The 15,559-nt window shown below is 35.2% G+C and overlaps 1 pseudogene; it reads left to right on the plus strand.

Annotated features, from left to right (window-relative positions):
- Positions 1-851: 851 nt before the first annotated feature.
- On the plus strand, positions 852-3,181 carry LOC110544406 (large ribosomal subunit protein eL6-like; annotated as a pseudogene).
- Positions 3,182-15,559: the final 12,378 nt, after the last annotated feature.

Raw genomic sequence — 15,559 nt, forward strand, 5'->3', positions numbered from 1 at the left:
TGTCTGTAAAGAAATAACCTAAATAAAATTTGAAAACCCTTTTGTTCTCTTGTGACCTGTTGAAAATATAAATTTATTTTAACTTATGTAATTTTCTATCAATAGAGTATACATTTATATATATATATATATATTCATTATATTTACACTGAAAATCAGTTGAGTGTACCATTTCTTCTGAGAATGGCAAAGAATTAATATATCCTCAGAGATATACTTTGTTTGGGATAATGTGATGAGGATGAGGGGACATAATAAAATTTAAAATACATGGCTACCAAATTAATTGTTAATATAAGGAGACATAGAGTATCTTATATGAGAATTGAGAAGGATATTTATGATCATAGGTTGGTTCATGAAAAGAAGAAAGAATTCATAGAAAAGATGTTTCATTCTTGAAACTCAAAGTTCATTTAGATAACATTAGAACACAGTGTAGGTAATGTTGCAATATAAAGGGTATAATTGCTGTAGCATTGAAGTCTTTGAAAATTTCAAAATAGTATTCAACAGTAGAAAAATGCCATATGAACTGAGGAGATTAGGGAATTATCTGTCATTTACTGAGTTGACTGAAACAGTGAAGTATACTGTGAAGACAAGCTACACTAACAAATTCAAAGTGAAATAGGGTTTTAGAACACATTTTGATTTCCTGACATTTTTCTGATAAAGACTGTAAAATACATGTTTGCCATACTAACAATATTACAAAAATTAAAAATTCATTTTCAGAACATATGATTTGATGAAGAATTAGCCATAAAACCATAAAAAGTATACAGTTTTCAGCTAAAGAATTCAGAAATATAAAGGAGCTTGATTAGGGAGATAGCCATAGTAAATCAATGATTGACAGATTGATTCAGCCAATTGTGGGACTCGAGAATGGTAGGAATGGATCAATGTGAGAGAAAATAACTTCACACACACTGGCAGGTTCAAGCTGATGGATGACTCATTTCAAGAGAATGTTCTCAGGAGGCAGTCTCCCTGATGTCTGATCATGCTCTTTTTTTCTGCTCTCTCTTTCTCTTTTTCTTTCTTTTTTCCTCTTTTCTCAGAGTAGAGAGTCAATCCCAGTCTTTTTTCATTAAATCATTTCCTTGTACATTTTTTTCTACATGAACAAAAACCTTTGTCTTTCCCCAAAATATTAGCTTTTCACCCAAACACACAATGAGAATAAACAGAATAAACAAGCTGTACTATACATACATGGTAAGGTGATTGTACCCAAGAACTCAGAAAACAGAGTATAACAAGTTTTACTCTACATATATGATACAAAGATTACATTGTAAGCAAGTAAGCATGTTTAAACCACTAACTTAGTGCTTTTCTCAGACAAACCTCTACATCATAGGTCATCTGGGCAAAATCTTGCTGTTACAATAGGTGGCATAAGAACAAAGAGTTACTAAATAAACTAGACTATTCTCAATTCTCAGCTGATGTTTGTAACTGAGCAAGTTCTTTCTGAGCTCTATCTAAACATTTTTTATAATAGAAATGATCTTTCAGAAGGTATCTAGCCCCATCCTCATAAACTATACAAAGGTCCTGTAATCTCCCTATCCTATCTGAAGGAGTCCTGTCTACATGATCAAATCTTTCTAGAAAAGAACTGAGTCCAGTAGCTTCTCTAGTGTCTAATTCCTTTCAACTGCTCCAGCAGGCTGAACTGTGTCAAGCAGCTAATTGAGCAACCATGTCATCCTTAACCACAGATGAAATTAAAATGATGAAATAAAAATAGTTGAAAAATATGCATATGTATGCCTTGTCAGAGTCCTTTGGGCCAAATCTATGAATATCTGTTGATGTCCTCGTACTAGAATCTACAACTACAATACCATCGTATTATGAGTTTCTTTACCTATGAAATGTGATACACATACTATGGTTTTTATAGTTTTCTTTTTAAAAACCTAAAATAAACACATTAAAATTCTTTTAAAAACTCTTGTGGCAGGTAGTTAAGGGAGAAAGAAAATAGTTTAACACCATAATCACTCTCAAACTTTTAAAATTGAAGAAAATAAAATTCATTATTTTCCATTTTTATTTTTTGAAATTAAGATATAATCATATCATCACTCTTGCTTTTCCTCTTATTAACCCCTTAGTTGCCCTGCAGAATGTATACACATGTGGAAGATAAATTACTTAATTAATAATATTTACATGTGGTACTGAATTTTTCTCCTTATCTCTTATCTGGGATATATTTATTTATTTATTTATTCATTCATTCATTTATTTATTTATTTAGAAATGCAACAGCTAAGTCCTCTTTCCCATCTTGAATGATAGCAGGTGAAAAAGCTAAGAAAAGGAGAAGAAACCTGCAGTTATGAAGATTGGAGGTGATGCACCAGCGACCTAGAGGCTGGTGTAGCAAAAAATGTGAACCTAAAGTTAAAAATCCCAAGAAAGGGAAGCCCCATTGCAGCTGAAACCTTGTCTTGGTTAGAAGAATTGGCAAGTCCTCCTGATCTGCTGTTCCAAAAAGGCACTGTACAAGAGGAAATACTTAGCCACAAAGTCCAAGGTTGAAAAGAGTAAAAAGGAGAAGGTATTTGTTAATGTTACAAAACCAGTCGGTGGTGACAAGAATGGTAGTACCCAGGTGGTGAAGCTTCAAATAATGCTTAAGTATTATCCTACTGAAGATGTGCCTCAAAAGCTTCTGAGCCATGGCATTCTCATTTTGAATATGAGAAAGCTGCATGCCAGCATCACTCCTGAGACCCTCCCGATCATCTTCAGGGGCAAGAGAGTGGTTTTCTTGAAGCAGTTGGGCAGTGGCTTTCTACTTGTGACTGGACCCATTGCCCTCAAAAGAGTTCCTTTGCACAGAACACACCAGAAGTTTGTCATTGCCACCTCTACAAAAGTTGATATCAGCAAGGTTAAAATCCCCAAATACCTAACTGAAGCTTACTTCAAGAAGAATCAGTGGTGAAAGCCCAGGCACCAGGAGGGCAAGATCTTTGACACAGAGAAGAAGAAATACAATATTAAAGAGAAGATCAACGCTGATCAGAAAACTGTGGACTCACAGATATTGCCAAAGATCAAAGCTGTTCCTCAGCTGCAGGGCTTCCTTCGATCTCAGTTTTCCCTGAAAAATGGAATGTATCCTAACAAACTAATGTTTGTTAGACGTAATTAAACAACTTCATACATTAAAAAATAATGAAACAGCTTTCATTATCATTGCTTTTTGCAGTCTAATCCACTTATAGTGTACCTAAGTGACATAAAAAATGACATACGTTAGTATTAAAAAACATTCAACAAAATCTGGGATATTCAAAAGTATATACCATGAAAATTTCATATCTAATATTCTAGATAATTATTAGTGATACAACAAAATATGCAAAAGAAAATATCAAAAAGTTTGAACTTCTAGAACTTGGAGTTATATGTATATTATGTCAAAACAACTAGTTAAAAATGTTAAGATCTGATTGGCCTGCTCTTTGATCACCTCCCCCTGAGGGGGGAGCAGCCTTACCAGGCCATAGTAGAGGACAATGCAGACACTTTTGATGAGAACTGATAGACAAAGATCAGAAAGGAGAGGAGAACCTCCCCTATCAGTAGACTTGGGGAGGGACATGCATGCAGAAAGGGGGGGGGAGGGTGGGATCAGGAGGGGAGGAGGGAGGAGCTTATGGGAGGATACAAAATGAATAAAGTGTAATTAATAAAAAATTAAAAAAATTGCCAATCTATAAAAAAATGTTAAGATCATCACTGAGATTTGCTTGACATACTTTATTTCAAAATTAATGTGATCTATTTTATTATAATGTTTTGCTGAAAATTCCAACACTGTAGCCTGTTCATTTGATAAGAAACTAAATTCTTCTACTGTGCTTGTATAAATATTTCCTGGGTATCAAGACTGAGAATGAACTTATGATACTGATTCCTTTAAAAGTATAATGTATTATTTTTTCCAGATGCCTTCTGCGGTGGGGTAGTCTCCTGTCATATGTCCAATGCACATCCCATTTGTCTTTCTAAGTGAGACTTTTAAACTGAAGAGAGTTTAGTTTACATCTATGTAATATTATATACTTAAATGAGCTATTTTTGGTCTTCCTCATGCAGTTTCTATCTTCTGTTCCTGCTGTGTTCCAGAGACAAATCAAAATAAATTTACAGTAAAAGTATTAAGGACTTAAGCATGCTGTTCTTGTGTCTCTTCTGAAGTTCCTTTACCTCACCCACTGCTATTTAATGTGGAGTTTCAAACACTGTTGACTTAGTAACAAAGCTATTTTATACAAATGTATAAAAGGGTTATTTTTAAATCCAAATGAATATATAGAGATATGTATCGGTATGTATGTAACAGGTGCTACAGAATGCCACAATTTGCAGTTACAAACAACACTGAATATATCAAGTGATCATACATGAAAACAGTAACAGTCCTAATTTCCACCTTAACTTTATTCTCATTTAAAAAAGGGGTTTTGCAATTTTAGATGTAATCATGTGGTGAAATTTAAGTCATATGCTTTCCTTGGCATGAGAAAGACTTGCTTTATCTGCATGAAACGGGGTGTCTCATATTGTCTAAAGCTATTTTAAGTTTTATTTTTAATGTGACCTCTATGTGAACAAGGAGTCTTGCTTGACTGTATTTTGAAAGTGAAGAGGGATGCCAGATTCCAATTCTCAAAGGGAGAGCTGTCAAATTGCCTTACTCAATATCAGTCCACTGAATAGAAAAATATTAATGCTTAGAGATATGAATAAAATATGCATTTAAAATGTATAAGTACAGTGTGTCAGTTTTATAAGCATGAAATGATTTGGAGAAATCAGGCATTCCAATTTTATTGACTGATTGATACAACAACTTTCAAAAACTTTTCAAAAAGAAAATATGTCATAAAGTTTATCTAATTTATAGTTTCTTGAAATTCTTATACTAATGAGTGTCCTTACTGAAAGTACATAATGATGAGTATTATCTAAATTCTCAAACTCTGCCAACAAGAGAAGGATCTAAGTTTAAACAGCTATCTACTGGGAGTGATAATGAAGACATTTACTGACCCTTTTAGTCTTGTGTTTTTCTTATATTTAATTTAATTCCACGGAGCTATTGACTTATCGATTTGTTCAATAAGGCAGATGAAGTTAGATGTTTCAAATAGCACTTTATATGCTTGATAATATTGATAACAAATAAGACTGCTGGAACAAATAAAAACATAATATATAAATAAATTAATATTTCCTACAATGTATAAATTGATAAAAATATTATATTGGAATTCAACATACCTAAACTTATTTCTCTCTTTAATTAACACCTTTGACAACACTTTCTCACTAAAGAAAACTAGGACACATGCTGATTCTCAACATATATTCATTATGTAACCTGAATGAGAGAAAAAAATGTTTTTTGGCAGTATTTACAAATGGTTCTGCTAACAAATGTTTTTGAATTTAGATGAAATTTTAAACATGAAAAAGCTGAGCAATTAGAACATTATAAACTATATTTTCTCTTATTTTGTGAGTGACTGATCTATGTCAGTAGAAATATGCCTTTTTCTTTTTGCATATCTATCTAGTAAATTTCCAGTGTAAACTTCTTAAATAAATAACTGATTTTCTTTTAAAGATATTGGACCATAACTTAATTCTCTCTCCATCCTCCTAGCCCAAGAGTGTTCATCAAAAAAGAAACAGTCAGTTTATTCTTGTTTATTATAGAATATGTAGTTAGTATATACAGGGATTATGAACAAATATTCATTACAAACATCTTGAGCTATGACTATGATTATTCAATTTAAAGCTTTGTTACATATATACTAAAATTATTTTTATGTGAAATGAATAATAACCAACCAAGGAAGCCTCTAATGACAATCTGCAATTTCTTTGTCTAAAAGGCATAGGAAAGACTAAACTCTTATGGAAAGACAGTCATCTGTTTAAATCCTGTCTGCAGCAAAATGATGTGTACAATCTGAAGGGAAGCATTACCTTTTTTATTTATTTATTTAACTGTGTGTGAACACATAAAATAACTTATGTGAACACACATAAGATATGGTTTAAAATATTTAATATAATTAAATAACTGTGGGTAAGGTCAATATGAGTTTTAAAACACGGGCAGAATAATACTACTGAATTTCTGGAAGCTATTTTGAATTTTATTATTTATAAATTTATTAATAATGCAATGGACTAAAATGAAATCAAGTTTAAGTTTTCAGAGAATGTCTAGAGTAATGTTGTGGATGAAACTGGTAAATGAACACAATAATTGGTAATAAAATATCTAGATTGGGCTTTTAGCTGTTCCACTTTGTAGATCTATATATTTGGGACTATAAGTAAAGCTATATTAGTTACATTTTATTACTGTGATAAAACACTACAATAAAACAAATTATAGGGAGAGATCCAAGATGGTAGAGCAGGAAGAACACTGTGTCTAATGAGCAGGACAGCAATGTTGGCACAGCAACAAAGAGACTGAACTCTGGGCCCTAAAACACCAGAGATTGTGATTCCCAGGTGAGAGGAAAGCCCACGGTGTGGGAATCAATCCAGTCTAGTCGTAGGTCACTCACTTAAATCCCAGAATGGTTCCTGGGACCCAGCAGGCACTTGGTTCCCAGAACAGAGCCACATACCTACATGTCCTCATCACCTTCCCAGGCTGAACTGTGGACCCCACAACACCAGAGACTAGGATTTCCAGTCTTGAGAGCAACCCACAAGGAAGGATTTAGTTGGGACCAACCTCAGGTGACCCATTCAATCTCTAGAAAAGGTCGCGAGGACTGGAGGGCACATAGCCACCAGCCCAGAGCTGGGACCTCAGCAGTCAGCCCAGAAACCTGCTGTATGCCCGACTCACCCTAGCAGACAGAACTGTAGACCCCAGGGCACCAGAGACTGAGTTTCACTGTTGGGAGAAAACCTCACAGCAAGAGAATCAGCAGGTCTGAGCTTAAAGTTTTCAGCCGACCCCCCCCCCCTTTCCCCCTGCATATACATACATGGAAAAGTTTTTGAGAAAAGTTCCCAGGTTCCTGCAGGTGCCCAGTTGACAGCTTGGAGCCACCACTCTCCTACGTGCACTCCACTCCACTCCTGATGGAACTGTGGACCCCAAAACACCACAGACTGGGTCTCCCTGATGGTAGGAAACCCCATAATAGGAGGTAAACATATGTTCTTTTGAAATGTATACGCCTTAGCCTTGTTCATTCAACTGCTCATTTCTCCCCCGCCCCATTCTCTGGTTTCAACCTAGATATTGCATTGTGATACTTATTCTAAGCATCCTGTCTCAACTCTTGTGTAAACAGGGCAAACTAAAGCAACTAGCCAGAACGTTGTGCAATGGGAGGAGCCAGAGGACAGGAAAGAGGGGAGGAGCCAGAGGGCAGGAAATGAGTGGGAGGAGGAAGGGCGAGGGGAGAGCTAGGAGAGCAGAGCTGGAGGATAGATCTTGGAACTACGTGGAGATGGACTAGACATAAGATTACATAAAAAGCAAGTATAATGGGTAAAATCTAAATGTTAGGAAACTATGAGGGCTTGGGGGTTTAGGAGAGAGTAATTATTGCTCAGCATTGTGTTCTAGGTTAACTAAATAAATCCAGTCTATGTGTGGTGGTGATTTGATTATACAGCTGCTTAGGATTAACAGTAAGCTTTACTAAAAGATAATTATTAGTAAATATTAATTGTCTATTACAACACACCCAGCCCTGGTAAAGTTTCTGAGTTAAAGGAGGCTCCAGGCTCTAGCCTCCTGCTGCACACATACTCACCTGTCACTGATTACAGCTGGGCACAGAGCTCCAACGTCAAACCTACAAGAACCTGAAAAACCTGAGATCAACCCCCAGATACTGCTCCAAGGGGCAATCAGTTATCCCTAACTAAACTGAGCAAACTGAGGGGGGCCCAGGTTAGAGCCATAGCACACTAAATTTAGAACAAAAAATTCTGAAGCAGGGCAGCCGTCTCTAGGATTTCTCCAAGTGAGAGGAGAACCCCCATTGCCTAACAAAGACCACATTTACCACTCAGGTCTATACGCCTGAGGTGAGCTATAGAAATTCCTGAAAAACACAGGCGATTATGTGACTATACCCAACAAGCTGAGGAGGCCTCCTTCAGGAAAAATCATCTTCCTGCCAAGGGATTCTCCCCACCACAGGATTCCAAGAAGCACCAGAAACTAACACACAACAGCTAAGATAGCCCCATGGGTAGAGGCCAGCATAAAAGCTCAACCAACAAAAGACAGAGCAATATGGCATCTTCAGAACCCAGTTATCCAGGGGCAAGCAGCCCTGAATAACCCAGCATAAATGAAATTCAAGAAGATGACCTTACCTCTATGATAATGAAGAGGAAAATATAGGAAACAAAATGTGTAAAATAAAATAAAAGAATTAGAGCAAGATAAAGTCAAACAGATTATAGCCATCAGTAAATAAATGGAGGAAGATAAAGACAAATAGATTATGGCCATCCCTAAAGAAAAAACAGGAGGATGCAGCCAAACAGTTTGTGGCTTTTAGAGAGGAAGTACTTAAATCACTGAAAGAAATAAAATAAACAGAGGAATGTTCAAAGAAACAGCTGAAGGAATTGAAGGAAAATAAAGTCAACAGGTGAAGGAAATAAAAAAAAATGGCTCAAGATATGAAGAAAATTGGAAAAATTAAAGAAAACACGAATGGAGGAAATCATGGAGAGAAAGAACTTAGAGAAGAAAACAGGAGTTACAGAAGTAAGTATAACTCACAGACTACAAGAGATGGAAGAAAGAATCTCAGGTGTAGAAGATACAATGGAAAAAAACTGATGTATCCATTAAATAAAATGTTGAATCTAAAAAATTCCTAACAAAGAACGTCCAAGATTGAAGACAACCTGAAAAGACAAAACCTAATCATAATAGGAATAGAGAAAAAAAAATATTCCCTCTTTGAAGGCCCGGAAAATATTTGCAACAAAATCATAGAAGAAAATTTCCTTAGCTTAAAGGAAAGACCTATAATAATACAAGCAGCCTACAGAACACCAAATAAATTAGACCAGAAAAGAAAATCCTCCCTACGCATAATAATCAAAACAGTAAGTATACAGAACAAAAAAAAAAAAAAAGGAAAAAAAAGTCAAAATTTGCAAAGAAAAAAAAAAAAGGCCAAGTAACTTAAGATGGCAAACCCAGCATAATCACACCTGACTTCTCAACAGAGATTATGAAAGTCAGAAAGGTCTGTACGGATATCATGCAGACCCAAAGACAACACAACTATCAGACCAGGCTACTATACCCAGAAAAACTCTCAGTCATTATAGATGAAGAAAACAAGATATTCAATGAAAGAACAAACAAATTTAAACAATATCTACCCACAAATCTAGCATTACAGAAGATACAAGACGGAAAACTACAACCCAAGAAAGCTAATTATATTCAGGAAAACACAGGAAATAAATACCTCACTACACAAAAACAGAAAGAAGCTAAGCACACAAACACATTACCACAGTCAATATCAATATCAAAGGATCTAACAGCCACGAGTCATTAATCTCTCTCAACATCAATGGACTCAACTTTTCAATAAAAAGACAAAACTAACAGAATGAATACATAAACAAGATCCAACAATCTGTTGTATACAAGAAACACACCTAAGTCACGAAGATAGACATTACTGGAGAGCAAAAGGCTAGAAGATAGTTTTCCAAGCAAATGGACTCAAGAAGCAAGCAGGAGCAACCATTCTAATATGTAATAAATTAGATTTTCAACCTAAATTAAGAAGATTGAAATAATCCCTTGTATTCTGTCTGACCACCATGGTCTAAAGCTGGACCTCAACAACAACAAAAATAGCAAAAAACCTACACACACATGGAAACTGAACGACTCATTACTCAGAGAGCTGGGTCTGGGAAGAAATAAAGAAACCAAAGACTGCCTAGAATTCAATGAAAATGAAGGCACAACATACCCAACACACATACCCAGTGCTAACAGAAAAATACAGAGCACTAAGTGTCTTCAAGAAAAAATTTGAAACATCTCATTAAAGCAACATAAAAGCTCACCTGAAAATCCTAAAAAAAAAAAAAAAAAAAAAAAAAGAAGAAGAAGAAGCAGACATACCCAAGAGGAGTAGACAGCTGGAAATAATAAAACAAAACAAATAAACATTTCAAAGAGTCAATGAAACCAAGAGATGGTTCTTTGAGAAAATCAACAAGATAGACAAACACTTAGCCAAACTAAAGCAGAGAGACATCATCCAAATCAAGAAAATCAGAAATGAAAAGGAGGACATACCAACAAACACTTAGTTAATCCAAACATCATTACTTCAAAAGCCTATTTGCCAGAAAATTTGGAAATCTAAATGAAATGGACAATTTTCTTGACCAATTCTACTTGCCAAAGCTGAATCAAGAACTGATGAATCAACTAAATAGTCCTATATCCTCTAAGGAAATAGAAGCTATCATCAAAGTCTCCTGTCCAAAAAAAGCCCAGGGCCAGATGGTTTCAAAGCAGAATTCTACCAGAATTTCAAAGAAGAGCTAAAACCAATACTCTTCAAACTATTCCACCAAATATAAATAGAAGGAACATTACCAAACACATTCTATGGAACCACAGTCACCTTGATACCTAAACATTATAAAGACCCAATAAAGAAAGAGAATTTCAGGCCAATCTCTTGTGAACATTGATACAAAAATACACAATAAAATACTCCCAAACTAAATCCAAGAACACATCAAAGATATCATTCAATATAATCAAGTAGGCTTCATCCCAGGCATGCAAAGGTGGTTCATCCATCAATGTATGAGCAAAGTGAAAGAAAAAAGACCATATTATAATCTCCTTAGATGCTGAAAAAGCATTTGATAACATCCAATATTCATGTACATATAAAGTCCTGGAAAAATCAGGGATACAAGGCACTTACCTGTATATAGTAAAGGCAATATACAGCAAGGTTATAGCCAACATAAAACTCAATGGAGAGAAACTTAAATCAATCCCACTAAAATCAGGGAGAAGGCAAGGCTGCTCACTCTCTCCATACTTCTTTTACATAGTATTTGAAATTCTAACTAGAAAAGTAAGACAACCAAAGGAGATCAAGGGATTCAGCTCAGAAAGGATGAAGTCAAAGTATTAACATTTGCAGATGATATGATAGTATACATGAATGACCCCAAAATTTCTACCAGAGGTAACAGCTGATAAACAACTTCAGCCAAGTGGCTGGATACAAAATCAACTAAAAAAATCAGTAGCCCTCCTGTATTCAAAAGACAAAAGTGCTGAGAACAAAATTAGGGAAAGAACACACTTCACAATAGCCACAAAGGACATTAAGTATATTGTTGTAATTGTAACAAAGCAGGTCAAAGACTTGTATGAAAAAAAACAAAAAAAAAACAAAAAACAAAAAACAAAACAAAACAAAAAAACCTTTCAGTCTCTGAAGAAAAATAGAAGAAGATATTAGAAGAAGGAAAGATCTCCCGTGTTCATGGCTAGCAGGATTAACATAGTGAAAATGCCCATCTTACCAAAAGCAACCTACAGATTCCATGCAATCCCCATCAAATTATCAATACAATTCTTACAGACCTTGGAAGAAAAATTCTCAACTTCATATGGAATAACAAGAAACCAAAAATCCCTAAAACAATCCTCTACAAAAAAAGATCTTCTGGAGGTATTTCCATCCCTGATCTCAAGCTGTGCTATAGAGCAAAAATAATAAAAACTGTATGGTACTGGCATAAAAAAAGAATGGTGGATCAATGGAATCGAATAGATGACACAGAAATAAACCCACATATTTATGGACACCTGTTTTTTCACAAAGATGCCAAAACCATACAATCAGAAAAAAGATAGCATTTTCAACAAATGGTGCTAAAATAACTGGCTGTCTACATGCAGAAAAATACAAATAAATCCATAATTATCACCCTGTGCAAAACTAAAATCCAAGTGGATCAAAGACCTCAATATAAAAACTGACACACTAAACCTATTAGAACAAAAACTGGGAAGAACCTTGAAATCATTGGCACAGGAAACAACTTCCTGAACAGAACACAAACAACTCAGGCACTAAGATCAACAATAAATATATGGGACCTCATGAAACTGAGAAGCTTCTGTAAAACAAAAGACACTGTCATTAGAACAAAACGAGAGCATACAGATTGGGAAAGGATCTTCACCAACCCTATATATGACAAAGGGCTAATAATCAGAATATATAAAGAACTTAATAAGTTAAAAATCAACAAATCCAGTAGCCCAATTAAAAAATGGGGTACAGTGCTAAACAGAGAATTCTCAATAGAAGAACATCGAATGGCAGAGAAACACTTAAAGAAATGCTCAGTGTCCTTAATCTTCAGGGAAATGAAAATCAAAATGACCCTGAGATTTTACCTTACACACATCAGAATGGCTAAGTTAAAAAACTCAAGTGCTAATACATCCTGGAGAGGATGTGGAAAAAGGGGAACCCTCCTCCATTGCTGGTGGGAAGGTAAACTTGTACAACCACTTTGGAAATCAATCTGGCCCTTTCTCTGACAATTAGGAATAGATCTTAGGAATTCCTCAAGATGTAGCTATAGCACTCCTAGGCATATATCCAAAAGATGGTCAAGTACACAACAAGGACATTTGCTCAGCCATGTTCATACAAGCTTTATTCATAATAGCCAGAATCTGGAAACAAACAAAATGTCCCTTAATTGAGTAATGTATCCAGAATTTGTGGTACAATTACACAATGGAACACTACTCAGCAATTAAAAACAGAGAAATCATGAAATTTGCAGGCAAATTGTGGGAACTAGAATAGATCATCCTGAGTGATATATCCCAGAAGCAGAAAGATACATATGGTATATACTCACTTATATGTGGATATAAGACATAAAGGATAATCATATTAAAATGTGTACACTTAAGGAAGATAATCATTAAGAAAGATACTGGGTAAGATGCTCAATCTTCATTTAGAAAAGCAAATGAGACAGACATTGGAAGAGAGAGAACAGGGAACAAGACAGGAGTTTATCACCGAGGGCCTCTGAAAGAGTCTACCCAGTGGGGTATCAAAACATATGCTGAGATTCATAGCCAAACTTTGGGCAGAGTGCAGGGAATCTTATGAAATAAGTGGGAGATAGAAAGACCTGGAAGAAACAGGAGCTCCACAAGGGGAGCAACAGAACCTAAAATCTGGGCATAAGGGTCTTTTCTGAGACTGATACTCCAAACAATGTCAATACATGTAGATAAACTAGAGCCCCTGTACAGAAGTACACTATGACAGTTCAGTGTCTAAGACGGTATTCCAGTAATAGGAACAGGGACTGTCTCTGACATGAACTCATGGGCTGGTTCTTTGATCACCTCTACCTGAAGGGGGAGCAGCCTTATAGGTCCATAAAGGAAAACAATGAAGCCAGTTCTGATGAGACCAGGTAGATGAAGGTCAGATGGCAGGGGAGGAGGACCTCCCTTATCATTGGACTGGAGGAGGAGAATAGGTGAAGAAGAGGGAGGGAGTGTGGGATTGGGAGGGGAAGGAAGAGGGGGCTACAACTGGGATACAAAGTGAATAAAGTGTAATTAATTTAAAAAAAAATAGAAATAAATTTTCTTTGGCCAAGCCAAATGCCATTCCTTATTTTATAAGTCTCAGAGAAAATAAATCATGTTTCCTTTTAAGAAGAAGAAGAGGAAGAAGAAGAAGAAGAAGAAGAACAACAACAACAACAACAACAACAACAACAACAACTAGCTTGCAATATTAAGAGTTTAACCAGGCTTTCCATTCTACAGTACTATGGTCTAAGATGGCAGAGCCAGGTAATTGAGAAAGGAACATTTAACAACTCATCTTGTGTGAAAAAGAGGCAGACATAAAGGCCCTAAGAATCATAGGACACATTTGACACCCAAACACTTCTCAGATGACATACTTCTTCCAGCAAGGCCAAATGACGCAATCCTCCTCAAAAAGTCACCAACTAGTGTTGCAGTACATTTGATCCCATTGTGATCCCCAAAATTGTGAACTATAAAACCCAGTTTATTGTTTGAGAATAAGTTGAGATCATTTCAGCCCCAAGACTTCTAATTATTCTCTGCCAAATAAACTATCCCTGAAAATGTTGCTGGGACATAGGGCCCATAACAGGCCATTGGGCAGGACCAAACCAGCAGTTTTTTTCTGGTAAAGCAAATAATTTATCAGAAGATAATACTTAACATTAAGGGAGTTTGACTGAGAAGAATGACTTGATTTGCTTTGGAAACACAGTACACATCACTGACAATGATAAATCTATATTTCAGTCTCTCCTATAAATGTGATTTGTGACTTTGAAAAATAATTCATTCACTCCTCATATCTTTAAATGGGAGAAAAATCATTTCAATTATTGCAGATTAATATGTGCATTACAAACATGATCTCAAATAGTGTAATACAGGATTGAGGAAACAGTAATTGCAAACATATCAGGGTGTTTTTCTACTAGCAAAAATGATTTTTCATTATCCATTATGTCTCTTTGGCTAAAAAAAATCATTGACTCTAATTTTCCCATTTACACCACTGTTTATTATTTTATTAAATGAAGCTTGAGTAGCTCCCAAATGTCAGAATAAGTAGCTCTCACTTAACAGGGAATATAGTGTCCACTGGGACAAAACACTTCATAGCCAAACCCTTAAAGTTTATTATATAAAGTTTTTTTTACTAAAATATGTAGTTGAGAAACATGAAATTAAATATCATTGAACTTCAGTGATTTTAAAAAATGAAATGTTTATTTAATATAGTTAAATATATTCAAGAGAATAAAGTACCATTATTTTGCACATTATCTGTCATTAGTTACTGGAAGCATCCCAATCAATAACACAGTCTCAAATATTTTTTTCAAGAAAAAAAAAATTCTGATGGGAACTGTAAATGGTGGCTGTAGGGGAAAGCAAAGAAGGTTGTGAAAGAATGCAGTAGTGCTGGTAATAGATACATTTAATCAGGAAACAATTACAACTAATAATTGAAAATAAATCTTGATCTATGTAATCAGACTCTTTATGTGCATAAGCGATATGTATGGGTGACAAAAAGATTGAAACCACCAAGTGCTTTCAGCCATGAAGAAATTGTACATTGTAAGTATTCAAATCAATATCTTTCATACATGACAGAATGGCTTGTTACTTTACACAAAGGACAATAACCTTACTTATTAGCAAAGTAAGCAATTTTTTAAACATGTCACTACATTTATAATAATCCTTATAACTCACCTGCTAAGAAAGTCGTGTATAAATGCTACAGGAGGTAAAAGGTATATCATAAGACCAGGAAAGCTGGGATAAATCTATGGCAAAGCTTGAATAGATGTTGCTTTATATTCAGGAAGTCAAATAAATTATTTGAATACTGTG

Source organism: Meriones unguiculatus, chromosome X, assembly GCF_030254825.1.
Source record: "Meriones unguiculatus strain TT.TT164.6M chromosome X, Bangor_MerUng_6.1, whole genome shotgun sequence".
Classification (NCBI taxonomy): domain Eukaryota; kingdom Metazoa; phylum Chordata; class Mammalia; order Rodentia; family Muridae; genus Meriones; species Meriones unguiculatus.